The 27,622-nt window shown below is 42.0% G+C and overlaps 1 protein-coding gene and 1 non-coding gene across 7 annotated transcripts in view; both read right to left on the reverse strand.

Annotated features, from left to right (window-relative positions):
- Positions 1–25,012, reverse strand: part of LZTS1 (leucine zipper tumor suppressor 1) — a 75,325-nt gene extending 50,313 nt beyond the window's left edge. For 3 of the 6 annotated variants that reach the window (XM_043988120.1, XM_043988121.1, XM_043988126.1), the window contains exon 1: positions 24,688–25,012. The gene's annotated coding sequence lies outside the window, so the exon portion shown is untranslated. Of the gene's footprint in view, positions 1–16,431; positions 16,529–23,363; positions 23,470–24,464; positions 24,527–24,687 lie in introns of those variants that run through there. The other 3 variants (XM_043988123.1, XM_043988125.1, XM_043988124.1) reach the window with 3 other exon arrangements.
- On the reverse strand, positions 14,494–14,600 carry LOC122745029. Its single transcript, XR_006355333.1, has one exon. It is a non-coding gene; the product is annotated as a U6 spliceosomal RNA (small nuclear RNA).
- Positions 25,013–27,622: the final 2,610 nt, after the last annotated feature.

The raw sequence follows: 27,622 nt of genomic DNA on the forward strand, positions 1-27,622 counted from the left end.
TGAAGTTGGGTTAAAATAAGCATCAAAGGTAATAAGGGAAGAAGAGAAGGAGAGAAGAAGAGAGGAAGGAAGAAAAGGGGAAAGGAGATAAGAGAGAAGAGAGGAGGAAGGAAACCCATATTTGGGAGCTAATTGTGTGTGTATAGATATACATATAGCTTGACCAATATATATCTCTCTGTCTCTATATGCTTGTATGTACACACACACACACACATGCTTTCTGTATACTCAAATACTTTTAAAACACCAGCTAGTTGGCTTCTCCCTTTTCTCTCTCATCAGTTTTCTCCCTCTAACGCCCAGGGATGGATCCAAACCCAGGTGGAAAGGTTCTAATATGTGTGTGTGTGTGTGTGTGTGTGTCTCTCTCTCCTCCCTACCCCTGCCCCTACCATCCCCAGTCCCCATCTCCATGGACTGTCATTAGATTTCTGGAAGAAACTTCCTTCTATTCTGTTACTTTCAAGACCATGTTCTCTCTGCTCCCTCAACTTCCTTGTTTTAAACCACCATATCACTTCCTACCATCTCCCTGATCTGAATGAGTTGACAGGGCAGTGGGCAGGTAGCAGTTACTTTTGGATCAGCTTGACAGATGAACAGAGGAGAGGAGAATAGGCTAAAAGGAGGCCAGCATATAAAGTCATCTTCAAAGCTGAGGGGGAGCAAAAGTAGGATAAGAGAAAGTCAGGATGGCGTAATAAAAAAGCCACTGGTGTTAGGGCTTCCATTAGTTTGTCTCTTGAGGGTCTGATAAACTGTTGGGAGAGGTAATACCATAATGCTTCTGTTCCAATACATTAGGTTTCCTTGGTGGTATTTCCTGGGCTATGCTAGTAGCAAAAACTTGCCGGCTTTATCCAAATGCAATAGCATCAACTCCTGGACATAAATTTTTCTTGGTATTTTCTATATGGTGTGTGTTTAGATTATATTAAAATAAAATTGGTTGTAACACACACCCACACAATTTTTTTTTAAAGCATTGACCGTGGAGACAGAAAACCCAAGCCCCCCAGTCCAGCTTGGTCATATAATAGCCATGTAGTCTTAGGAAAATCCTTTAACTCCTATGATCAGTCAAGAGACTTGGGTTCTAGTGCCTGCTAAGCCTTCATTTTTTCTTCTATAAAATGAAGGGGTTAGATAATGTGGGCTCTGAGGTTCCTTCTGGCTCCAATAGTCTGTGCCTTTAAGATCTGGGTTCTATGAACAACATTTCAGCCCAGCTTCAGTTTCAGTAACAGTTAAACAAGCCTTCATCTGGGACTTGGGTGGAGTTCCTACTCACTTATGCGGTCTTGGTTTCCTCCTCTATAAAATAAAGGAGTATATTCTGTTATGTTTACTGAAAGAACTTAGATGAGATTCCCATTTCCTAAAGAATATGTTTTGACTTTTTATATAAAAAATGGAGTAGGGCTTTATCCTTTCCTTTGAAGGTTTGGGCAGGATCACCTCCAAACCCATTCTCAGCCTCCTTTTCCAAAGCATCTGGTTGCTGTCAGGGTTAGTGCTCCTCCTCTCTTGATAGACAGGCTTCTTGGATGCTAAGTGTGAAGAAACAACTGCCCTTAACACCTAGTTATCAAGAATAGTTGGTTAAAATAGGAAGCTACCAGATGGTTCACTTCCTCTCCCTTGAGTGGCCTCCCCAGCAGTAGACTTAGGATGTTATGGAGTCTGTTATTTAGTCAGTGAGCATTTATCCGGTGCTCACTATGCCCCAGGAACTGTGCTAGGTATTGGGGATATAAAGAAAGGCAAGACCTGGATTAAAATCCTGTCTCCAATGCTAGCTTTGTGACCCTAGCATCATTTAAATTCTCTGTACTTCAGTTTCCTCCTCTGTAGAATGGGAAGGTTGGACTCAACCTCCCTTTAATGTCCCTCATGGCTTTAATTTAATATCTTAAGATCCTGTGAGTCAGGGGAGCTAGAGAGCAATAGCATTTTGGTGGTTCCCTGATGCTGGAGGTGGAGGAAGGGTGAAATCTATAAGAACTCTCCTTCTTGTCCAAGGAGTTCAAGCTTGCTTGTCTGCTTCTAAGGATAGAGATTGTTCAACAAAGGCTGTTAAAAATACATTTCCCTGATAAATTTCAAATACAATTAAAAAGGCTTCAAACTGGAGAGGAAAAAGGAAGCTAAAACTATGCATGGATATATAGGAAGGTAGATACCACAGAGGGTAGCTATGTCCTACTAAGGCTAGCAGCTGAGACACTTGGAGGTTCACAGGAGACAAAATTCAAGAAAGGAGCAAGTAATTAAAACTCATGATTTCAAATGTTTATATACAAGTTTGGTAGAGTAGATAAAATGATAGCTAGATGGCAAAGTGGGTAGAGCACCAGGCTTGGAGTCAGGAGGATCTGAGTTTAAATCAGATACTTACTAGCTGTGTGACCCTGGGCAAGTCACTTAGCTTTGTTTGCCTCAGTTTCCTCGTCTGTAAAATAAGCTGGAGAAGCGAGTGGCAAACCACTCCAGTATCTTTGCCAAGAAAACCCCAAATAGGGTCATGAAGAGTCAGGCACGACTGAAATAACTGAACAAGAAAAATGATCTGGTGGTGGTATTGAATTGCAAAATAAGAAGGTATACTCATGTGAAGAAATGTAGGGTACAGACTATCCAGCTGGGAACATTCAGTTGAGAGTCAATGAAGAAGAAACAGAAGCAATTCTATTATCAGAGTATACTCTAGACAACCTAGATAAAGAGGAAATAGATGAAGGGTTTAGAAAATGGATCCCAAACCTGGCACAGAGGAATGATAAAAACAGTAATATAAGATTTCAGTTTATCTGCTGAAAGCTGCTGAAGCTCTCTCATATAAAAGTAGTTAATGATTTTTTGACTTCCTTTAATGATCTTTGACTATTCACTCCTAGAGTTTGGGATAGAGAGGAAGAGGAAAACTGGACATCCTTTAGCAGGCAGCTCAGATTTTGGTAGGATGGAGTTTTTAAAAGTTCAGAAGATAGAACAGTAGAATCCCATGGCTTGTAATTCTACATGGAAAGGCCAACCCAGTAGGGATGAAAAACTATTGAATAAAATTCTAAAAGCAGAAAAATAATGCCAATGATGAGGAAAATAAGGAGATGTCTGAAAAGACTGATTTAGATGCATAAGGAATTCACCAACTAATTTAGGTTTTAGAAAGACTTGCACAGAAGATGGTTGCAAGGTAGGTGAAAGAAGACAAAAATAGAAAAGCATGGCATAGTACTGTAAGAATAGGAATGCTAAAGAAGCTCAGAATGATCTATGACTCACAGAAAAAGCTAATGACAAAACAATCTCTTTTTTCCCCTATATTGGGGAAATAATGGGAATCAGAAAAGGGAACCACTGCTTGAGGTGAATGGGATGATGAAGGAAGAACTGCTTCATTCTTACTGTGCTTGTGTTGTTGTTGTTTTGATTTTTGCTTGGTTTCTTTTTGTGCCAAGAAGAAAAATTTTTTGCATTGCAAAGGAAAGAAGAAAATAAGCTAATAAGTAGCTAATGGCCCAAATAAGGAAGGTGATATTAGTAGAGCATTGAGATGCCTTTGGGGGCAGTTAGGTGGCACAGTGCATAGAGTGCTGGGCCTGAAGTCAGGAAGACTCATCTTCCTGAGTTCAAATCTGGCCTCAGATACTTCATAGCTGTGTGACCCTGGGCAAGTCACTTAACCCTGTTTATCTTGGTTTCCTCATCTGTAAAATGAGCTAGAGAGGAAATGGCAAACCACTCCAGTATATTTGCCAAGAACACCCCAAATGAGTTCAAGAAGAGTTGGACATGACTGAAATGACTGAGCAACAACAAGATGCCCTTGATGAATTCAAGTAATTAATAACTATGCCTAGATGAAAAACATTCTCAGGTAGTCAAAGAAATGGCAGATGTAATTGTTATGGTACACAATAGTATATGAAAGGCTGTGTTGGAACAGGAAAGACGCCATAGCACCAGAGAAAGAAAAATCTCCTCATTTTCAAAAGAGGGAAAGGGAATGGAATCTATAATCTACCAGCCAATCATCCTGACTTTTATTTCTGGCAAAATCCTATGATATGTTTTTAATAAATGACTAATGAATATCTGGAAAAGGAAGCAGTGGTCACAAAGAGTCAATGTAGCTTCATTAAGAATAATTTTCTGATGGGGGCAGCTAGGTGGCAAAGTGGATAGAGCACCGGCCCTGGAATCAGGAGTACCTGAGTTCAAATCCGGCCTCAGACACTTAACACTTACTAGCTGTGTGACTCTGGGCAAGTCGCTTAACCCCAATTGCCTCACTAAAAAAAAAAAAAAAAAAGAATAATTTTCTGATGAAGACTAACCTTCTTTTCTTTTTTTTTTTGTTTCCCAAAACTAGTAGATCAGAGAAAGATAGTTATAGATATAGCATATAGATGTGGATAGAGTTTACTTAGATTGTAGCAAAGTAGTAGAGCATGCTATTCTTGTAGAAAAAAATGGAGACGTGGGAGGGAGAGGAAAAAACATTTCTTAAGAACCTACTATATGTTACTATGCTAAACACTTTTCAAATATTATCTTATTTCATCTTCATAATAGTCCTTAGAGGTAGGTACTATTCTTATCCCCATTTTACAATTGAGAAAACTGATGCTGACATAAGTTAGATGACTTTTGTAGGGTCACATTAAGTATCTGAGACTGCATTTAATCTCAGGTTTAACTGATTCCAGACACAGCGCTCTGTTACTTAGGTATGGGCAAGATGATAATATAATAAGCTAGATTTGGAACTGGTTGAATGGATGGCCTTTAAAAAGTACTCATTAATGATTCTACATGAACTTGAAAGGTTCTATGCTTAGTTCTATGCCATGTAATACTTTAATCAATGATGTAGAAAAAGGCATAGATTAATCAACTGATTAACAAAGTATTTATTAAGCACCTGCTATGTGCCAGGCACTATACTAGGCTCTGAGGAATAAAACAATCACGATCACAATAAATTTACATTTTGATGGAATGTTATTATGCTAGGTGAAATGATGGAATGGATAGTTTCAAAGAAAACTGAGAAGACCTCTATGAACTGATGTAGAGTGAAGTGAGCAAAATTAGGAGAACAATTTATACAATGACAATAATTATACAGAAAAGCACTCTGAAAAACTTTAGAACTCTGATGCCAGGATTCCAGAGGACCAAAGATGTAACATACTACCTACTTCTTTCTAGAGAGGTAATGGACTGAAAATGCAGAATGAGACATATGTTTGGGGACATGTTGATGTGGGAATTTGTTTTGTTTAAGTATGCATATTTGATATGAGAGTTCTCTTTCTTTCTTTTAATTGTTCAATGGTGGAGGCGGGGGAGAGTGGGAAGGAGAGAAAATAAAACCTGGTTTAAAAAAATCAATGAGCTTACATTATAATGTGAGAGACAACAGTATATGCACACATACATTGATGTTATACTTATCAAATTTGTGGATTAGATAAATCTGTGAGACATAGCCAGCAACTGGATGACAAAGTAAAGATTGAAAAAGATGTTGAGCTATGATATTAGACTGAATCCAATAAAAATTTAAAAGCACTAAATGTACAGTCTTACACTTGGGTTATAAAAACGAACTTCCAAGATGAGTGAGGCAGGGTTAGCCAGCTGTTTGTCAACTCATGTGTCACCTTATATATCTGGTCTTTCTTTATCTACTCCAATTTGTAACGATCTTCCCAAATCACCTTTTATCTATTTTTATATACCTATATTCTTATATAGTAGATCCTTTTCTCTCCTTCCCCTTCCCTCAGACTGCCCCATCTAATTGAAAATCCTCGGTGCTCCTTTTTGGAAAGAGATAATCAAAAACCCTTTGAACAGTAAGTTTCATGGTCTCAGCCCAGATCTCAAAAGTTTTTCAATTTTTGTTAGTCCTGTGATGGAACAGTCCAGACTTGAGTTGCACCAAGAATCTTCAGAACACAAATACTTCAAGACAACTTCTGAAGCAATGCTGACCATTTCCACTCTCAGAAGATTTGGATACCTACTCGAGAAGAGCATAGAAAGAAGAGCAAGGAAAGAAGGCAGTCTCTATAAATTGAGGGAAAGGAAAGTAAGCTGTCATTCAACTTTGGGAATTTTTTATTAATCACAAGATCTTATCTCATGTCAGCATGGTTGTGTGTGTATGTGTGGGGGTGATGTAGTGAAGCATCATGTTTTCTTGGGTATGCTCTGGCTGCCACTCTCACCATAATTTTGTCAACTTAACAATTAGGAACTCTAAGATCCCTTTCAGTTTTCATGCAAAATTGTCTTCTGTCTTGTGGAAAGAAGCCAGACTTGGCCCTTTTCACACCTGTGCAATCTCTCCCAACTCTTCCCCTATAGAATAAGGAAAGAGCAAGTTTCCTGTTACTCTCCTCCTTCCACCCCTGACAGTGTATAACAGTCTGGGAAAAACGAAGTAGGTGGGGAAAGGCGCTAGCATAAAAATGCCTTAATACATATTTGAATTGAACTGCACTGACCTGGATCTGTGGTTGGGTAAAAGGAAAAAAGAGGAAACTATGAATCATGCCTCCCGTTATACATCAGGAACAGTTTCTCTGTTACATCTGTCTATGGTGGTCCTATCTGGCGGTAGAGGGATGGATTATGGGAATTATGCAGGCTCTTTCACTTTAAAGTAATGTAGCAAAAATAAAAATTTTTTTAAAAAAGTAATGTAGCACTCAGTAATCACTTCCATCCTAGTTCTGCTTGATTGAGAGCAACCAGGAGATAGATGCTTATTCTTGTTTCAGGCAGGTTAGAACATCAAATGGAATTGGAATTTGGAATGATTTTAGGATGTAGGAAAAAGAGAAGAATCAGACCCCATCTTCATCAGAAGAGGAGAAAATCTTGCTCATTCATTCATTCACTCATTCACTCATTCATTCAAAGGATTGTAAGATCAAGAGAAAAGAACCTTTAGAGATCACCTAGTCCAGCCACTTCATCTGACAGATGAAGAAACCAGTGACTAGGGAGGTTAATAGCTTGGCCAAAGGTCAGAACCAAATTTGGAAACTCAGGTCTTCTAATTCTGTACCCAGTGGTCATCCCATTGTACTACATTCATTCAGAAGTTTGTGGAGTTTTCCCTTGACCCATGAAATCATATGGGTGAAGAGGTCTGAACCCCTCCAAATGATGATTCCCTCAGCACAGTGATGATGCTGATATTCTTGTGAACCTATTTCGTGTCACTGACTCCTTTGCTAAGATCGTGAAGTCTACAGACACCCTTCTCAGAATTATATTTTAAATGCATAAATTAAAATACACAGGATTACAAAGGAAACAAATTATATTGATGTTGAGTTCTCAATTTAAAAAAAAAAAAAGCAAGTTCATGGACTTATGCCCTAATGTTTGGGACTAACCCTGATCCCCTCTGGATCTTCTGAATGAGCTTCAGCTGAGGGTAGCTCCACATTATCACTAGCATAAGGATCTGTGGGAAACTGCTGTTTTTATGTGGTAATATTAATGTAATCAGACTTAGGCCAATTAAGTGCCATGGTGACAAAGGTAGAAATTAATCTTTTCCAAATTTTTCTGGGTTTCAAGTTGCCTCCCCCGTTTTGCCCAAGAATTAGGGGAAAATGAGAAAAAAGTAATAAGGAGAGGCAACTTCCATAAGTTCATCTATGGAAATGTCTAAGATGCCAAGCCACTGTGCCTGAGAAAGGGCAGACCTGGCTTCTCCTCTTCTCTATTCCCTAAAATATGTAAGCATATCAATATAACCTTTTTGGTCACTGAGCCCGTGTCCAGTGGCCTTCAGAGGCAGTCAGCTCTTATTAGCAGGGTTGACAAGCATAGTTTCTTCCTTTCTACCTCCCTGACATTACCTGCTGTCTAGGAAGAGAATAAGAGAATCATTCAGAGAATGGTTTCAAGGTGAGACTTAGTTAGCCTTCCTGGGGTTCTTAAGGAACTTAATCTTGGAGTAAAACCATGTCCATATTTGAGAGGCTTTTCTTTAAAAAATCCATTATCCTCAAGTGCCATCACCCTGCCCTTTGTCCATCCCAGGAAGAGACAAGCCACCCTGCTCAAGGCAGGGAAATCACTATAGCCACTGCCTCACTTGGCTGAGTTTGCTTCCTGTCAAGTGGGGAGAAAAATTGGCTGCATTGGCAACTTCCTGGTAAAGGAACTGGCAGTCTCCTAATGAGGACTGTTTTAACCGGCTTCCTACCCAGATCTGTGGGCGGGAGCCCCCAGAAACCCTTCTTGTCTGGGGCTGTGGGACCTCCCTGTGTGGTTGGTCCTCAGCTAATCATCTCCCCTGCTCCTTCTGTCCTGTGCCACCTGCCTAGCAGTGAGCCAGTCATCTGCCTCCTGTCTGGGAACCCTTCTCTCACTGGTGCCAATAGACCCTGGGTGGGTAGCACCAACTGTCACATGGTAAATTTTTCCTTTTTTTTTTTTTGTCTTTTATTATGTTTATTTTTTCCCCCATGAGCTCATGGAGGGAAAGACTTTATTCCCTTTTCTTTTTCCTTTAAAGTCTCTTCCACAGAAGGGAACTGAATGCAACCAGAGAGTGACAAGGTAAATGTTACTAGTCACATTAATTAGGCAGCTGGTGACTTCAAGCTTCTTAGAACCCCTGGGAGGAAGTGAAAGGCAGAGAGATGGAGGGATATAACATCACTAAAATGCTCAGGAAAAGAAGGAAAAAGGAAAGGAGGTAGGGTTCTCTAGCTATTATCACTGAGGAGTACAATCTGAGGGTCCCCTTAGAGGGAAGAAAACTCTTGTCTAGTTGTTCACCCACTGATAAGTCTTCAAAGAGTGCCCTGCAGCCATGTGAAGATATTTATAAAATCATAGAATCACAGAACTTTGGAGTTCAAAGGGACTTGGCAGCCTTTTTTTTTTTTTAATGAGGCAATTGGGGTTAAGTGACTTGCCCAGGGTCACACAGCTAATAAGTGTCAAGTGTCTGTGACCGGCTTTGAACTCAGGTCCCCCTGAATCCAGGGCCAGCGCTTTATCCACTGTGCTACCTAGCTGCCCCTCTGTAGCCTTCTAATGTGAACTATACCCTAAAAGGAAACCCCATCATAACAGCTGGTTTGCCAAATACCAGTGTCTGCCTGGAAAATCCCCATCCCCATTGCTTTTTGTTCTTGCCCCTGGGGCAAAAGAGAACAAATCGAATCTTTCTTGTGCATGATACCTATCATGTGCCCAATAGGTCTTCTCTCCTCAGACCAAGTAAGCATCCTCAGTTCCTTCAACTAACCTTTATGCAACTTGCACTTTAGGCCCTTCTACCATCTTGGTCACCCTTCTCTGGACACTATCAGGCTTATTGATGATCTCCAGCAGCTAAGTAGAATGGTGGATAAAACACTGGGGCAGGAGTCAGAAAGACCTGAGTTCAACTCTCACCTCAGATTCTTACTAGCTTTGTTACCCTGGGCAAGTCACTTAACCTCCGCCTCAGTTTCCTAATTTGTAAAATGGTGATAAGAGCACCTACTTCCCAGAATTATTATGAAGATAAAATGATATATTTGTAAAGTACTTCATAAGAGTTAAAGTACTATATAAATGAGAACCATTGTTATTATAAATATTATAATCATTATCATTCCTAAACTGTGGCATCTAGTAGTGAACAAATATATTGCAGATGTGATCTAACCATGTGATCTGGAACATAAGGCTTTCTAGAACAGCCCATGAGTGCATTAGATTTTTTTGGGGGGGGGACAGGGCAATGAGGGTTAAGTGACTTGCCCAGGGTCACACAGCCAGGAAGTCTCAAGTGTCTGAGGCCGGATTTGAACTCAGGTCCTCCTGAATCCAGGACCAGTGCTTTATCCACTGTGCCACCTAGCTGCCCCCAGCATTAGATTTTTTTGACTGCACTATCACTCTACTGTCTCATGTTGCATTTTCCTCCTATTTAAATTCCCCAGATATTTTCAGACAAACTGCTATCTAGCCATGCCTCATCTCTCTTACAATTGTGGAATTGATTGTCTGAACTCAAGTGTAAGACTTTACATTTTTTCTCCACTGAATTCATCAGAATAGATCAGATTCAAATCAATGTTATAGTCCAGCGGTCAGCAAATAAAAGCCCGAAGGGCCCAACTTATAGTAGGCCAGCTAAGAGTGTGGGGATTGTTTTTTACATTTTTAAGTAAAATAATATTTTGTTGAAAAACGTAAGAACCATGCTTAGCTCTGGGCATAGAAAAACAGGTGGCACCTAGTTTGCTGACCCCTGCTCTAGCTGGTAGAAATTTTTGGATCCTGATTGTCTTCATATAAGTTAGCTATTCCTCCTAGCTTTGTATTATCTGCAAATCTAAGAATGCCTTCTACAAAATGATATATTTGTAAAGTACTTTGTAAATATTAAAGTATTATATAACCCATACCTACCATTGTTTCAGTTGTGCGACTACTCTCTTTACTCTCATTGTCTTCAGGGGTGTGTAGGTAATTTTTAACAACTGGCTCTCAAGGGAAAAACTGTATCGTATCACACTTTTAAGTTTAATCTGCAATATTAACATTTTCTCCATCATTTCATAAGTTTAGATGATCAGCCAAACTTGAATCCCTAATTTGTAGCATCTGCAGATTTCCAAGAACAAATGTCACACTCAATTTAACTATCAGCTCTACAAGCTGGCTTCAGCACACCCCCTGATTGTGTGGCTCTACTAGATCCATTAAATTATATCCAAGGCTTAATAGATAATTTAGCCAATCTATAGCTTAGTAGATCTCCTTGGAGATTCCCTGGCCCATAAGTTTGTTCAAAATATGCTTGTTCAAAAGGACAATAAGGTTAGTCTGGTGTGACTTGTTTTTGAAGAAGCTATGCTCGTCCTTTGTAATCACTGTTTCCTTTTCTAGTTGTTTACTAGCTATCTTTTTTTAAAGTGATCATTTCAGGCAAGTCACTTAACCCTCATTGCCCCGCAAAAACCCCAAAAACAAAAAAACAAAAATAAAGTCATCATTTCTAGAATTTTCCCAGGAATCAGTCAATCTCACTAGAACTTGAACTCTTTGCTTTTTACAAAAATCAGACCATGTGCCTTTCTTCAGTTTTTGTCCTGGCCACCACAATCTTTCCAGTATCATTGATGGTGGCTCAGCAATCACACCTGCTAATTCTTTTAGTACCTGAAGATGCTTTTCTTTTCTTTCTTTCTTTTTTTTTTTTTTTTGGTGAGGAAATTGGGGTTAAGCGACTTGCCCAGGGTCACACAGCTAGTAAGTGTCAAGTGTCTGAGGCCATATTTGAACTCAGGTCCTCCTGACTCCAGGGCTGGTGCTCTATGCACTGCGATACCTATCTGCCCCATTGAAGATGCTTTTCAACTGGGCCAAATGCTTAGGCCCTGAGAAGCCTGGGGAATATTGGTGGTATTTAAGTTTTAGTTCTAGAGAGGCAGCATGGTTTCATGAAGGATGCATAAGACTGGAAATTTAAGGGGGAACACAGGAGACCCGGGTTTGAATCCCAACTCTGCTAATACCTACCTGTGAGACCTTGGACATACCTTTCCTCTTTTCTGTGCCTCTCTTTCTTCAGGAAAAAAAATGAGAACCCCTATCATTACCACAAACTCCCTTTATCTCCATCATAGAAAGATCAGATGAGGTACTAGGGGGCAGGGGATAAGTAAAGTAAGGGAAGAGTTCTTAGAAACTATGATGGGTTTAGAAAGTATACAGTTTAAGTGGAGTAAAGAGAAAAGCCAGTTTCCTCCAGTAGAGGAATGGAGTTATAGGGAAAGATAATGACTTTTTTCCCTCCATTATTGAGAGGAACTAGAAAATAATAGGATCCAATAACAGCAAAAGTGGCTTAGAAGATAAATGTTTTTACCATTAGGCCACCAAAAGGAAGAATACTTTTCTTAATTAAGTTTCCTGGTGTGTTCTTCATTGACAATTAAAAAAAAAAAACTATATCATAGGACTAAAATGATTTATAAGCTCTTGTTTTGTGATCAAGAGTCAGCTCCTGAACTTTTCATTTTTTTTAGAATTTTCTGTTTTGGAAAATCAATTTGAAATTATGCAAAAAAAATGTCATTGACCTATTTATAAGTTTGATCCCGCAATCCCTTAATTGTTCAAATAGCCCTAGGAGGACAAAGACAAAGACAAACAGTCCTGTGGTGATGCCAAAATATTCACGGCAGCACTCTGATTATGTTAGCAAAAAAAAAAAAAAAAAGGCAAAGTAGGGGGCTATCACTTGAGGAATGGCTGAACAAATTCAGTGCTATTCATGTAATTAAAGATTATTGCATCACAAGAAACAACAGGAGGAATTCAGACGGGCATGGGAAGATTTCCATGGGGTCATGCAGACTGAAGCAAGCAAATCCAAGAAGAGTATCCACTTAGACTACAATAATGCAAATGTAAGCAATGCTAAAGAGCAGACAAACTTATTAGTTTCAAGAATAAGCAGAAATCCCTTCCCCCTTCCCCAGGCAAATTCCATTAATAAATTATAGCATCTGTTAGCCTCTATACTATATGGACATTGGTCAGCCTTTTCCTTTTTCATCAAAGAGAATGAACCAATAATAGCTACCATTTTTTTTTCTCTTGGAGACCCAGTTTTCCTATCTTACCTAGGCTGGAAGTCCAAAAGCTACTCACAAGCCCGACCCTAGTGCTAATGAGAACAAAAGCTCTGACCTGTTTCATTTTCATCTGGGGCCAGTTTGCCCCTCCTCAGGCAGTCTGGTGGCCTCCCCACCACCACCATATTGGTGCTGGATTTAGTATTGATACCTGGGGAGCAGCTAGTGGTGCAGTGGATAGAGCAGAGGCCCTGGATTCAGGAGGACCTGAGTTCAAATCCGGCATCAGACACTTGACACTTACTGGCTGTGTGACCCTGGGCAAGTCACTTAACCCTCATTGCCCTGCCAAAAAAAAAAAGTATTGATACCTGATTGGCATTTGCCCTTGGAACTCCAGACTCAAACAATGTACCACAATTTTAGCAACTAGGAGCAGGAAGTACAGGTGTGCACCATGATGTGGTCAGTCTAGATAGCTGGCATTTCTAAATACTGTTAAGGTTCATAAAGTGTTTTCCTCCCAATGACCCTGTGAGATTTGCAGTCCATATAGTCTTATCCCTGTTTTAGAGATGATGAAATTATTTGTCCATGGGTTTATCCAAGTCACAGATCTCTAAGTTCCATGCCCTTTTCATGAAGGCATGCTTTTGCCTTAAACACCTATGTGCAGACAACACCCCAACTCTTAACTATACAGAATATGTCTCTTGAGGGTAGGGACAGAGAAAGGCAACACATACAGGGGCATTCAAGACAAAATAATTTTTTTTTAGAAATCCAAAGTAGTGGACCAATTCATCACTGGTTAGTAAAGTCAAATAGGAACCTTTTAGAACATGTTTCATTAATGTAGCTGTAGATACAACTAGATCAGTCACAGCATCCCTATCAACACACCAGAGCTACATATTCAAAAGCCAAGGTTAAATAAATACATAGAACATATCAGTCAGTCAATCATCAAACATTTATTAAGCTCACACTATGCTCTAGACAAAGTGCTAAGTAAACCCTGAGGATAAGGAAAACAAATAATCAAACAACGAGTCCCTGCTTTCAAAAAGTGTACAATCCAATGGGGGAAGAGAGCATGTAATATCTTGGTAAATATCAGTTGATCAAAGGGAAAATCTCTCGAAATTCCTCTCTGACTCTGTCTCTGTATGTCTCTCTCTGTGTTTCTATCTTGTTCTCTCTCTTTATTTTTTTACCTCCAAAACACAAGTTTTCCAGATGCTGAAAGAAACTTCCTAATACTTAACATTTGTTTAGCACATACTATTTTTTCTAAGTGTTTTCACAGAGGGTGGTCAAAGACTGTACTACGGTGAAGAGAGATGAAGCACCACATCTGTAGGGGAAAGAACACTTGACTGGTTATCTTAATATTGGTCCTAGACTCTTCTACTAACTTCCTGGCACCTTAGGCAAGTCATTTTTTTTCCTTTTCTGCACCTTTGTTCCTCATTAAAAAAGACACACCAGGAGCACTCTATGAATCCTAAAATTTTCTTTCTTTCCATTTTCTTTCTTTCTTTCTTTCCTCCTTCTTTCCTCCTTCTTTCTTTCCTTCCTTCCTTCCTTCCTTCCTTCCTTCCTTCCTTCCTTCCTTCCTTCCTTCCTTCCTTCCTTCCTTCCTTCCTTCCTTCCTTCCTTCCTTCCTTCCTTCCTTCCTTCCTTCCTTCCTCCCTCCCTTCCTTCCTTCCTTCCTCCCTCCCTCTTTCTTTCTTTCTTTCTTCCTCTCTCCTTCCTTCTTTTGCAGGAAGACTTAGTTACACTAAGGGGAGACACGTGAAGCTGACCCATATGGGTGCTTCCCATATTCCCACTCAGGAGTTTCAAAGGGATAGGGCCAGAGGAAAAAAATATGGAATGCTTCATGAAACTGTGTTCATGGATGCTTGCACAGGGGCCATGCTCTTCTCCTTATCTTTCTAATTTTAGTGTATGTGCTGCTGAAGCGAGCATGGATTCATACATTTTCACAACCTGTAAAGTAGGTAAGGAAAGTCTTATCTTCATTTAATAGATGAGGGAACTGAGGCGTAGAAAAATTAAATGACTTGCTCAAAGGAAATTAGCCAATTTAAGACTAAAATCTTTCCCACCACAGAGCAGAGCAGTATCTAATTTCGGTCTTAAGGGCTGAATCTAGGCTTCTGGGCTGGGCTGCAGCACAAACCCCTCAAAGTCAGGACAGTTCCCTGTAAAGGCTGTGGGATAGGAATATTATCAGGAAGGGTTGAGTAGCCTGGTAACCTAATAACATTGACCTGCCTCAAGAGAGAGCCCAGTCTCAGGAGAACAGAGGATTCTTTCCATATCCCCACCCCAACTGGGTCTTCACTGGGTGCTTTTGACCTGTGTATTTTTGTACTATGGCTGTTAGAGTTTTTTCAAGCAGGGACAGCTGCAGACAAGGCAAGAGAGGAGTAGAAAATGATTACAGATGCGACTCTTCCAAGGCCTCTTTAAGGGGAGAGCTCACCTTACAAGGCAGGTGGAGTGTGGAGCAGCTTCCTTTAGAGGGATCTCTTCTCCTGTTTTCTTCACCTGCTCGTTAGGATTGGAGGAATCTGATCTGTGAGGAGGGAGGCTGTCTCCCCAGCACTGGCAAACACTCCATAGTTCAAATGCCCTTGCTTCCTTAGCTCCCCAGTGTGTGGGGCTTATATTTCTAATGTCTTCCCATCAGCCTGGAGCTGGAGTGGAGAAGGAGATGGGATTGTCAGGTCCATTAGGTTCCGAGCCAACACATAATAGGATCTCCTTTCTTCTCCTACCCTCTTCTCTGGAGGCCAAGCGAACCTTATCAGTGACTCAGAAAACCTCTAGCCAAGGTCACTCCACTCTGCCAGATGATACCAGGTCAACTCCCAGCACCAGATACCTCCCGCCACTGTCTGAAATAAATTATCTCTGCTCTTATGCAAGGCCAGATGGCTGGACTAGGTGGCCATGAACCAAAGGGTAGAGATTTCCAGACAGAAATGGAGTAGCTTGGGAAAGTTTTCCACATCACTGCCTTCTTCAGAGAAGAGACCCTAATCCACTCATTCCTTCTAGATAGTTATCCTCTCATCTCTCCCCCAACCCCAAACTGGTGCAATTTCTGTTTTCCCAGAGTCTCAACAGAGAGATGGAAGTTGGGAGTTACCCTAGATGTTTGCTCTTTGCTTTCTTTCTCTCTGCTGCCTGTATTTTATAAATTATAATATTAACATATTATTACTTATGCATTATACAACTATATATTATATATATTATAACTCTAATACATAAAATATATTATATCATACATATTAAAGGTATCACATATTTAAACATACACTGCATTATATTAAATAAATGCATTATATAGTAATTATATATTATAAGTCATAAATTATAATCTTATAAAAATAAAAAAAGATGACTTCTGACCACTGGGCTGGTGTGGGGCTTTGGGAAATGGAAAGAGGAGAGTTGCCAAGGGATTCAATCTCATTTAAACAAAAACCCCTAACATTAACCCTAACCAACATGACTATGCAGAGGTGGCTGTACCACTGGGAAGCTTACAATGCCCCTGGGGAGATAAACCGCATTGGCCCATATTATTAATCTTGCCTTAAGTACCAAATAAAGGGTACAGATGGTTAAGTAGTAGGGGAACCCAAAGGAGGAAATGGTTATGAAGAGATAAGACCTTCAAGGGGAACCTTCCTTCTCCCTAAGAATTAATACCTATTTATTGCTCTTGACCCAGGGAGCATCATCCCGTGCTTATGGAGGCACATAGGTATGAGAAAACACTGACCTGGGCTTGGGAAACCTGAGTGGAAATCCTGATTCTGGTCGTTCCTGACTGTGTGACCCCTGGAAGTTCCTTAGCCTCTGAACCTCAGGTTCCTAACCTGTGAGGTGGAGATCACAGGATCATTGATTTAGAGCCAGAAGGGACTTTGAAGATCATCTAATTCAAGCACCTTATTTTACAGATGAGAAACTGAGGCCCACTAAATGACTTACCCAAAGGTTCTGAAGGGAGAACGTGGGTGGAAGAGCTGGGTGAATACTATTCTACTTATCTCACAGGGCTTTTGTGGGTATCAATACTTTATAAACCATAAAATGGCCCCACTGTGATCTGAGATTAGGAGGCGATTCCCTTTGGTAGATTTCATTCACTTTTCCTCCTAAACTGAGATTTCTCAGTCTGTAAAAGGTTCCACATCCTTTATCCTTGGCTGGTGAAAGGCACATACATTTCTTTCCCTGTCTCCTGGGGCCATTTTCCTCTTGATTTTCTCTTTCCCTTTCCCCCTCCCTCCATGGATGTGCTAGTTTCTCTCTGTCTTTCTGTCTCTGTCTCTGTCTCTCTGTCTCTGTCTCTCTCTCTCTGTCTCTCTCTCTCTCTGTCTCTCTCTCTCTCTTTCTCTTTCTCTTTTTCAGCAGGAATATAATGTTCGGCTGCCTTACACCCACTCTCCTAACTCTGCCAGCGAATAATGACTAAGGTGGTGGGTGGAAATACAGCAAGTTGAGACCAATTTAGCAGTCCAGGGTGCCAAGGGGAGGGTGATTTAGCAGCAAATGGGTTTGCAACAGCAGGGAGAATTGAAATGCTCCCAAAGCTAACAGCCTGACAATAGCAGAGGGCACAGGTCTACCATGTACCCCTCTGGGCAGAGGGAACCAATTACAGGTTACCTGGGAATCTATGTGACTGGGACAGTGTGTGCATTTAGATATAAAGCTGTGGTAGTGTTCATATGGATTTGTGTGCTTATGAGGGGGTCTCTGAAGCTAAAATGGGCACACTGCTCCTGGGCAAAACTGGGAAGTTACAGGTTTTAAAGCTAGGAGGGACCCTAGTGACCATCCAGTTCAAACTGCTCTATAGGAAACAGATCTAGAATTGGAAATCTCAGTCAATCCCTCCCATTGCATAGAGGAAACTGAGGCACAAGGAGGTCAAGTTGCTTGGCCCCGGGCACACAGAGAGGAAGGATCAGAGATGAGACTAGAACCCGAGTCCTGTGACTCCAAAGCTAATGTGCTTTATAAGGAAACAGGACTAGGAAAGAGGAAATGCCTTGTTCAAGGCCGCGTGGGTATAGTAAGAGGCTGAGCTGAGGTCTTCCAACTCAAAATGCTGGCTTCTTTTCTGTCTTTCAGACTGGTCGAGCCTGACTGATGATCACCATTTCCACTTTTTTTTTTCCACCCTCCCTAAAACTTCCAACCAAGACTCCAAAACCCTGTGGCCTTTCCTGTGGTGAAAGGAAGCAAACTGATAAACTAATTCACGTTAAGGTGTTAGTGATTTTGTTACCTTTCCCAGGAGGCATTTACATTTCAAAAGAAGGACAAAAGTGGAATGGGGGGGGGAGCAAAGGTGGAATTTCAGGTATGGTGGTACCTGCATGTGAGAGATATCTAGGGGTGAGGGTTGGCACGGCAAGGCTGTACTCCGTGGATATACTGGTGGTTGTAATACCACGTCTCTGATTCTATGACTTACATTCTATAATTCTGAGGAAGGCCATGAGCTTTACTGTCTCTGTCACAGCAAAGATGCGTGAGTATGTGAGAGAATGTCTATGAGGTTACGTGTGCGTCCCTCTGTGTGCGTTTATCTTCTACCAAGTTGGAGCCACTCATTTGGTGATCTGGGCAGAGAGGCTCTTTATTGCTTTTGTTCCAGGTACTAGACTCCACCCATGTCACATCTGTTCAGAATCCAATTTAACCTTATTAAGCAAAATCGCCTCTCTGGCCTGATTGGAATAATTAACTGAGTTGGCTATTAGCTCCCCTTCTCTGTTTTTTTATCTCTTCTACTTCACACCTTTACTAGTCTCTTCTCTTTTTCCCCTTCCCTTTCCCTATGGGAGGAGGCTCTGTCATCTCTTTAAATATGGGCTTCAACATGAAGAAAAAAAAAATAAACTGGCCAAAAGAGTTTAGAAATTTATTAGGTACTTGAATTGGGTACTAGAATTACTGGGTAACGGAAATTAGGAACTTATTTTGGTACTATAAAGGTAGGGGGAAAAATCTGAGAACTAAGTAAACTTTATTATTTTTGTCAAAATTCAATTAGAAATCCATTGTTTCAATATTTGATACAATACGGGATCTGGGCTATGCTAAAAAAAAAAAGTTTGGCGTAGAAATGTTTGGGGAGAAAATGCTAAAGAAATCTAGAGGCTAAATGAGATTTCAGAGAGGAAATGCTTAACCTACTTAAGAGACTGAGCCCATCTCTAAACACCACAGGAGCAATCCCATTCCACCATTTAGTATGCTAATCACAAATCTTGCTTATCTATTTACTTGGATAAATTTGGCTAGCCCATTTTCTTTATTCAAATTAGCAACTAACTACCAGCAAAGAAGGCGAGACACAGTCCTTGTCCTCTAAGAGTTTATAATCTAGTGGAATCTGTGAAATGTGCATAAGGTCTTTTAAATTTGTCCAACTTTGGGGCAGCTAGATGGCACAGTGGATAGAGCACCAGTCCTGGAGTCAGGAGTACCTGAGTTCAAATCCGACCCCAGGCACTTGACACTTACTAGCTGTGTGACCCCGGGCAAGTCACTTAACCCCAACTGCCTCACTAAAAAAAAAAAAAAATTGTCCAACTTTTTCTCCGATGTCATGATGTTAGTTAGTCAACACACATTTATTTACTAAGTACTAAGTGTCTGGCAAGGGAGTAGGCACTGGAATTACAAAGAGAAGCAAAAATACTGTGCCTGCCCTTACAAAGTTCATATTCTAATGCAGGGGTCCACATGAAAATAAATCTGTACATATTGGATATACTCAGAGGATCACAATATATGGACTTAATTAATGGGGAGAAGAGGGATGAGGCAGAAGCCAGAAGAGGCCTCCTGAAGAAGGTGGCATTTAATCTGAGGCTCAAAAGGAAACCATGGAAGTCATGAAGTGGAGGTGAGGAAGGAGAGTAGCCCAGACTTGGGGGGGCAGCTAGTGCAAAGGCAGAATCCAGAAAAAACAGCAAGGAGTTCAGAAAAATGGGGAGGAGTCTAGAAAACCAGTGAGTCTAGTGTAGTTGTATCATAGAATATGGAAGGGAGGGAAGTGTATGAAGCCTGTATATACAGGAGGGGGCCAGGTTTGGGCTTCTTAATTGATACTTAGAATATAGGGAGCTTCGGGATTGTATTGGATGAGTGTCACTTTGGCAGCTAAATGGAGAATGGATCAGAGTGGAGCTCTCCTCACAACAATTAAGTTAGCAAAAGCTACTTCAATTCTTCATGCAAGAGGTAATGAGGGCCTGAACTCCCAGTGGGGAGATGACATATGGTAGAGATTTTTTAAAGGTAGAAATAATAAGATTTGACAACAAATTGATTATATGGGGTGAGTATGAGTGAGCCTGGGTGACTGGCAGAACGACAGTGCCCTCAACAGTAATAGGAATGTTGGGCAAAAGGGAAAGTTTTGGGGGGGAGGGATAGATGAGTTTTGTTTTGGAAAGGCTGATTTTGAGATGTCTACAAGATACCCAGTTCAAGACGTTCCCTGGGTTCTACAAGGCTACGATAGTAACAAGAGCTCTGGTAGGTCCTATCAAGCCTTTATGGATAGGTTTGGGTATGGGATGGTGGAGTACTGAGAGACTAATTACCAAAATGGCCACAGGGTGATCAAATTTTTGGCCAGGGCAATTCATGGAGAGCACCTACGAAGTTAGAGAGGAATTGCAATCTACACAGTTGAAGGGAGTACTTAGTCCAAGGACATCACAAATGAATGGAGTAGGTAATGTTTACTATTATCTAAATTCACTTGAGTCCAGGGTGAGCAGTCTTACTAGATAGAATGAAAACCATAATGTGACCCAGAGGTACCCTGAAGAACAACAAATTTACTGTCCCAATGCCCACTGGGACCATTTTTTGCTGTCAGCAGGAACAATGAGTCTACTACCTCTCTAAAGATCCTGAGCCTGAACTCTAGGTCTCTTTGCAGACTCCTCTCTTATGATATCCCAAGTAATTAGCTACTGTCCTCACCTCCAGTTAGCTACTTCACAATCAGGGGGTTGGACAGAGCAAGTTTGAAGTTTGCCTCCACATGGTGTGAAGAAAACAGATTTTCCTCCTGGGAGAAAAATTCATACCTCCCCCCCCCTCCCATTTCAGGCAAATGTTTTGTCAACATAGGATTGAATCCCTCTTTGTCCAATCAATATGTATTGAGCATCTCTATGGTTCCTACTGTCTAGGACCCTATAATTCAGTTGACTCAAAAGGTTGATCTTTTTGCTTGGAAAGTGTGAATTTCCTCTCACCTCAAGGACCATCTTTCCCATTCTTTAAAGCCCAACTCCTCTATTAAGTCTTCTCCAACTACTCATCCTTCAGGAAGTGGTGGTGATGGGGAAGGGGAATCTCTATTGATAGTTTAAAAAGTGCTTTCCTCCCAACTACCCAGCTAATCAGATAGTGCCAGTTTTAGCACCCCCATTTTGTGGACAAGGAAACCAAAGTTCAGAGAGTGCTTTGTGTGGGATCAGACACCTAGTAAATGTCCAAGCCTAGACTTGAAAGCAAATCTTGATCTTGGAATCAGAAGCTGGGGTTCAAGTTCAGCTAACCATATGAACATTTGTTTCTAAGAGCCCTAGTTGTCTCATTCTTAAAATGGGAATGATAATACTTTCACTACCTGCCTCCCAGGGTTGTTAGAAAGATGAAATGAAATCACCTGTACAAATAAGTTATAAGCACAAAAGCCTATGTAGCTGTCAATAATACTATTTATCACTTTTATTGTCCCAAATGACATCTAAGTTTCTCGACAACAGGAACCATCTTAGGTACTTAATACACATTGATTAGCCAAGAGGGAGTCAAAAGTGTAATGATTTCTCATCTCGAGGTTTTCCCCACAACAAACCTTCCCAACAACAAGCTAGGCAGTTCGGGTCTCACTGTCTCCATTTTTACAAGGGAGGAAATTGAAGAGGTTCCTAGTCATATGGTTATTAAGGACTAGGTTTTGCCAACCTTGTCAAACCTGATTCAAAAGTCCATTGGGCTTTCCATTGTACCATCCTGCCTCTCTGGACTTTGGGAGTACAAGACCAGAAAAATGAGCATGAAACATGGCTATTCCCCTTATAATCCCCAATAGAAATTGGTTAGAGGCAGGGCTTTTAACACAGATAAGTTGTTTTGGATAAGTGCTACTGTCCACAGCTAGATAGCAGAGAGAAATCAGCACAGTGTTATGTCTGTGGACTGAGGGAGACTCACAGATGTTTACCTTTTGATCAACATATCAACACTCACTGTCTGACCCCCACATATACACAATTCTTCCCTGCCTCTCTATTACACACTCACAACAGCTACCCTTTTCTCCAGTACCATAGCAATAAGGCATGGCCTATAGTTGGTGCTTCATAAATGTTTGGTGATATAAATTATGATATCGATAGCACACCCCAACAAACAGAGGGAAAAGGAATAAGAAGAGGACATATCATTTTATCAGTATAGGAAAGCAATGGTAGACCAGTGCAGATTAGCACCTTCTCTGTAATTGAGTCTTAGAGAGTGGCCTAGGGAACTGAGAGGTTAAAAGAACTCATCCAGGGTCACATGGCCAATAGTCCCCAAAGGTGGGTCTTGAACCCAACCCTTATTACTGGTTTGGAAGCTGCTTCCCAGTTGCTAATATGTTTTATTGTTGAACATCATTTCCCTAGCAAGCATACAACCTAAATCCTTTCTTCTTGCCCTTCTTCCTCACATAATCATGCCTTCCAAGGAGACTGATGTTACTTCTCCCACCAAAAAATATTTCCCAATTCCATTCATGTCTATATGTAGAAAGACAATGTGTCCTTCCTGATGGAGACCTGGGAGAAAAGGCAAGATTGGGGGTGGTGGTGGTGCTAAACCTAATTTTGTCCCTTAGTTGCTAGGTGACCCTGAACAAGTAATTTTTCCTCCCAGTGCCTGCAGTTCCTTCATCTATGGAATGGGGGTGCTCTCATCCTTAATTTTCTGGGACATTTTGATGATGGAGATAGCAAATGAAATAGCAACTGAGAAGTACACTGAACTTCCTCATCAATGAGATGTTTCTGTTGATTATTGCATGTGCCCATCATCCATAGACTCTCCCCCACAGAATATGTTGCACTCTTACTCAGAGGCAAACCACTTTTTTTCACATCCCAGGTCTAGCAAGCCTGATGTTTCTGGTCCATTTCTCCCTCTCTCCCTCTCTCCCCCTCTCCTCTCCTCTCCCCCCCTTCACTGCCTCTTTTCTTTCTCTCATATACAAACTAAAGGTCATTTCCATACTCATATCCCTATTCTTCCTTCATGCACATCTGTACCTCTAAAACATTGAATTTGTTCTAAGAGAAAGCTCTAGTTAAAAACACTCCTTTCGTCTCTCTAGAAAACCCTTCTCAAGAAGCTAAGTGAGGAGTTACCAAACAGAAAGGCTCATCTTGCTTTGGCTGTATATCCCACAATTTGCCTACATGTTGGGCTGGGCAGGAGACCCTTATCTGACAATGTTGCCTGCCAAGGGCTCTTGAAAACTCAGTCCTCTTCCAAGAAAGTTTCCTGAGACTCCAGAACAAAGACATTTTGGGGAGTGGGAGGAAATGAATAGGGATGGGGATGGAGAGGATAGGAAGTTGTCCACCCAGATATTCAGATGACAAGAGAAGAAAGCCCTCTTACCTGGGAGGCTGAGGGCTCTGAAGCAAACAGCCCACTGGCAGTTTCTTCAAGTATTTGAGACAATCGTGGGTGAGGGAAAGTGTGGGCGAGTTTTAGAGCAAATGGGTGTGCGCCAGCCAGCCAGCCCCCACTCTCCAACCTTTGTATTTGGAGCAAGAAACTGGAATATCTCCACCTGTCTTGGTCTTTGCTTCCCTCCTCTCCCCCCCCCCCCTTCCGTGGAGGGTTATTGTATTGTCTGTCTGATGTGTGAGAGGGAAGCATGTGGTAGGGAGTGTGCGCCTCAGGGCTGCGTGTGTCTAAGAGAAAGGAAAGAACGCTGCTTTGCGCTTATTTCGGGTCTTCTGCACTTTCCCTCCCACCCCCACCCCGCCCTGTCTCTGTCTCTGTCTCTCTCGTCTATCTCTATCTCTCTGTTTCTCTCCTGTCTCCCTCCCTCCCTCCCTCCCTCCCTCCCTCCCTCCCTCCCTCCCTCCCTCCCTCCCTTCCTTCCTTCCTTCCTTCCTTCCTTCCTTCCTTCCTTCCTTCCTTCCTTCCTTCCTTCCTTCCTTCCTTCCTTCCTTCCTTCCTTCCTTCCTTCCTTCCTTCCTTCCTTCCTTCCTTCCTTCCTTCCTTCCTTCCCTGCCCCTTGCCTCTTCCATAAGTCCATTGACCTGAAGCTCTGGGGAAGTGATTCTGAAACCTCGGATTCCTTGCCCCTTCCCTTAGCTTATTCTCCCGGAATTCAGTTTCTGGAAAGAGCCAAGTTCCCCCACAGCCCCTGCGAATGCTCGCCAAGCAATCCTGCTCCCTCTCTCCAACCCGTTCCCATATGACAACTACCATAGGCAGGCAGTAAAGTTCAAGGCACTTGAGCCCTCCAGCTGCCCTTAGATTCCCTTCTGCAGCTGGCTCCCACCACGCGCACCCAGTGCTTGGGCTCTAGCCGCTGCTGCCAGTGTCACCCAAGTAGTACTTTTATGGAACAAGGCTAGTCTTGGGGCTGGAAGGAGATTGAGCACGTACATACATACACACAGATTGGCACCGACAGATGAACAGACAGACAGACAGACGCACAGACACACGGATAAGACCCGTCAGGGAGACGCACAGACTGACCGAGATGAGCGCCTCTGCCCCCAGAGCTTCGACGATCACGGCCACTAGCAGCAGCCAGACTTAACAGAAGGTAACTAGATCCCACATTGCCCAGATCATACCTCTTCCCCCCTCCCCCCCCACCTTCGCCTTGGGGCTGATGAGGATTTTTGTTTAGGCTCTCCCCCCCCCCCCCCTGCCCTTTCCCCGCAAGAGCAACAGTCAGGGCTGCTGCTCAGCTTACCTGATGGTATCCGTCCGCTGGTCCCCTCTCTGACCCCTGGAGTAAGGAGCGGAGAAACTTTCAGTGTCTTCTCTAGACCAGCCTCTCTCCACTCCGGCACAGCCAGCCAGCCAGCCAGCTCCGAGGGAAGCTTTCCCAGGCACAGAGCTCCTACAGGCAACTTGGCTCGAAGCCCAGCCTCTGTTCCTCAATCCATCCCCGGCTAGAGGAACCCCAGCCAGGCAGGCGGAGGTGGGGCTACCTCGCCGTTCTCCCTGTTCATTGGCTCGGGCGCCAGCAGCAGCAGAGGTCCGGGAGCCCTTCCAGAAAGCCTTTGTTTCCTGCATGACAGCTGTACATTTGTCAGGATCCCCCCCTCCCCCCGCCACGCCAAAACACCCCCCCCCCCCCCATCTCAAATATGCACCAACTTGATCCGAGCTCGCTCCCGTTTGCTTGCGGCTAGCTGGTCTCCCTTTCCTTAACCCAAGGTCCCACTGCCACCCTCAATCGAGCCTGTCTTCACTCTATCTCCCTTTCACTTTCATTGTGATTGTTCCTTTCTTGCCCCCCACCCCCTATTTGCCAGCCCTCCTTCTTTCCTTCTCCTTTTATGAGTCTTTCTATTTCCTCCCCTCCCCATTTTCTAGCTATCTCTCTTACAGTTCTCTCTTTTCTCCTTACCTCATACCCCTCCAGGAAAAATGTTGGATTCTTCTGTTTATCGCCAAGACATGTCGCCCTTTACCTTTTGGAACGGGATGGGGGACACGGTGGGTGTCAGCTAAGCCACTCCCCAACCCATTCTTCTCAGAGGCAAAGTTCTGGGTGAAAGGCCAAGGTACAAGGAAGGCATCCATTTGGTTCTCTTCTCTTCAGCAAATATTTATTAAGCCCCTGTGGTAAAGTGTAATTATTAATAGTACAGGTTCTCAAAGAGCTCGTATTTCACCTCAGAAACTTACTAGCTGTGTGACCCAGGGCAAGTCACTTAACCCCAATTACCTTAAACATCTGGGGCCATCTCCAGTTGTCCTGATATGTATCTTGCCACTGCACCCAGATGGCTCTGGAGGAGAAAGTGAGGTTGGTGACCTTGCACAGCCCATCCTCACTTAAATCCAATTCACTGCAAGGCATGACAGCACCCAGATGTTGTGGTCCTCTTCAAGAAACGAAGGACAAACAGTCTAATAAGACAATAATCTAATAGGAGGTAAAGAGGTTCATGAAAACACCTGTGATGAAAATGACGAGGAAAGAAATAAAGGAGAAGCCCATGCAAAAAAGAAATTTGTGGAAAGGGAGACCTGTTTTCCCTGAGGAGTTTATGGAGATCTTCATAGAAGAGGTGACAATTGAATTAGGCCTTGAAGGAAGGAAAAGACTTCCAAGAGCTGTGTCTGGGAGAGGGAAGAGAGAAAAGAGTAAGTTCCAAACAATGGAAGAAATTCATGAACAAAGATAGGCTGAAAAGAGAGGGCAAAGAAACCAGTTTGAAAAGTGGGGCGAGGCACAGTATTATAAGTCATTTGAGGAGGGAGAGATCATTGGAGAGAAAACTATAATGGTAGCTAGGAGCCAGATTGCAGAGGGATTTGAATAACAAGATAAAAATGTTATGCTTTATTTGGTGGGCTATGGGGAATGAATAAAGGTTTTAAAGAAGAGGAGGGAAATGATAATAGCAATGCATCAGGAAGATTACTTGAATAAGTGGTGTGAAGAATAGATTGCAAAAAGAATGGGCAGGAAGGCAGGAAAACCAGTTAGGAGGTCATTACACTAGTTTAAGTAAGAAGAGATGAGGGCTTGAAGTAGATGATTGTGATTGGAGTGGTAAAAATGACAGAATTTAATTGAATCCAATTACTTGGATTCGTGTTAAAGGGAAAGGAAAGAGCTTAGTGGTTACAAGCCTGGGTGAGTGGGAAAACCACTCAACAATCAAAAAGCTTTTGTTAAGCACCTACTGTGTGGCACAGGCACTGTGCACAGGGGATATAAAGGCAGAAGTGAATCCATTCCTGATCTCAATGAGCTTATGGCATCAACAGAAATAGAGAAGTTGATGAGTTTGGTTTGGAGAATGTTATGTTCAAGATGCTAATAGAAAATCTATTGTGCTTTATAGAGAACTTTGTATATTTTATATAATTTCATTCATTCATTCATTTATTTGTTTATTTATCTATCTATCTATCTATCTATCTATCTATCTATCTATCTATCTATCTATCTATCTATCTATCTATTTATTTTGCAGGGCAATGAGAGTTAAGTGACTTGTCCATGGTCACACAGCTAGTAAGTAGCAAGCATCTGAGGCTGGATTTGAATTCAGGTCCTCCTGAACCCAGGACCAGTGCTTTATCCACTGTGCCACCTAGCTGCCCCAATATCATTTGATTCTAGCAAATCTCTAAGGAGGTTCTATTATTATTATTCTCATTTTTCAGATGGCGAAACTAAGGCTTAGAGAGGATATGTGACTAATTCATCTTCACAAGACTAGAAAATATCAGAAACATCATCTGAACCCAGGGGCTCCATTCTGAGAGTCTATCACTTTTTCTTCTGCACCATGCAGCTTTTCTAGGTAAAGATATCAGCAGGCATTTGTAAACATGGGCCTGGAGCTTCTGGGGAGATATTGGAAATGAAGACATAGATTTGTGAGTCATTTGCAAAGAAATGATCATTGAACCCATGAAAGTGGGTGAGATCACCAAGAGGGAGAGTGTATATAGAGAGAAGAGGGTGAAGGACAGGAGGGAGGAACAAACATTGCGGAACCAGCAAAAGACAGAGGTGTAGTCATAGAGAAAGGAGGTGACCAGGAGAGAAAGCATTATCACAGAAGCCAAGAGGAGAGAGGGTGTTAAGGAAGAGGGATGATCTACAGTGTTAAATACTACAGAAAGTTCAAAGAATTATAGTGCTTTAGAGCTAGAAG

The sequence above is a fragment of the Dromiciops gliroides genome, chromosome 2 (genome assembly GCF_019393635.1).
Source record: "Dromiciops gliroides isolate mDroGli1 chromosome 2, mDroGli1.pri, whole genome shotgun sequence".
NCBI lineage: Eukaryota > Metazoa > Chordata > Mammalia > Microbiotheria > Microbiotheriidae > Dromiciops > Dromiciops gliroides.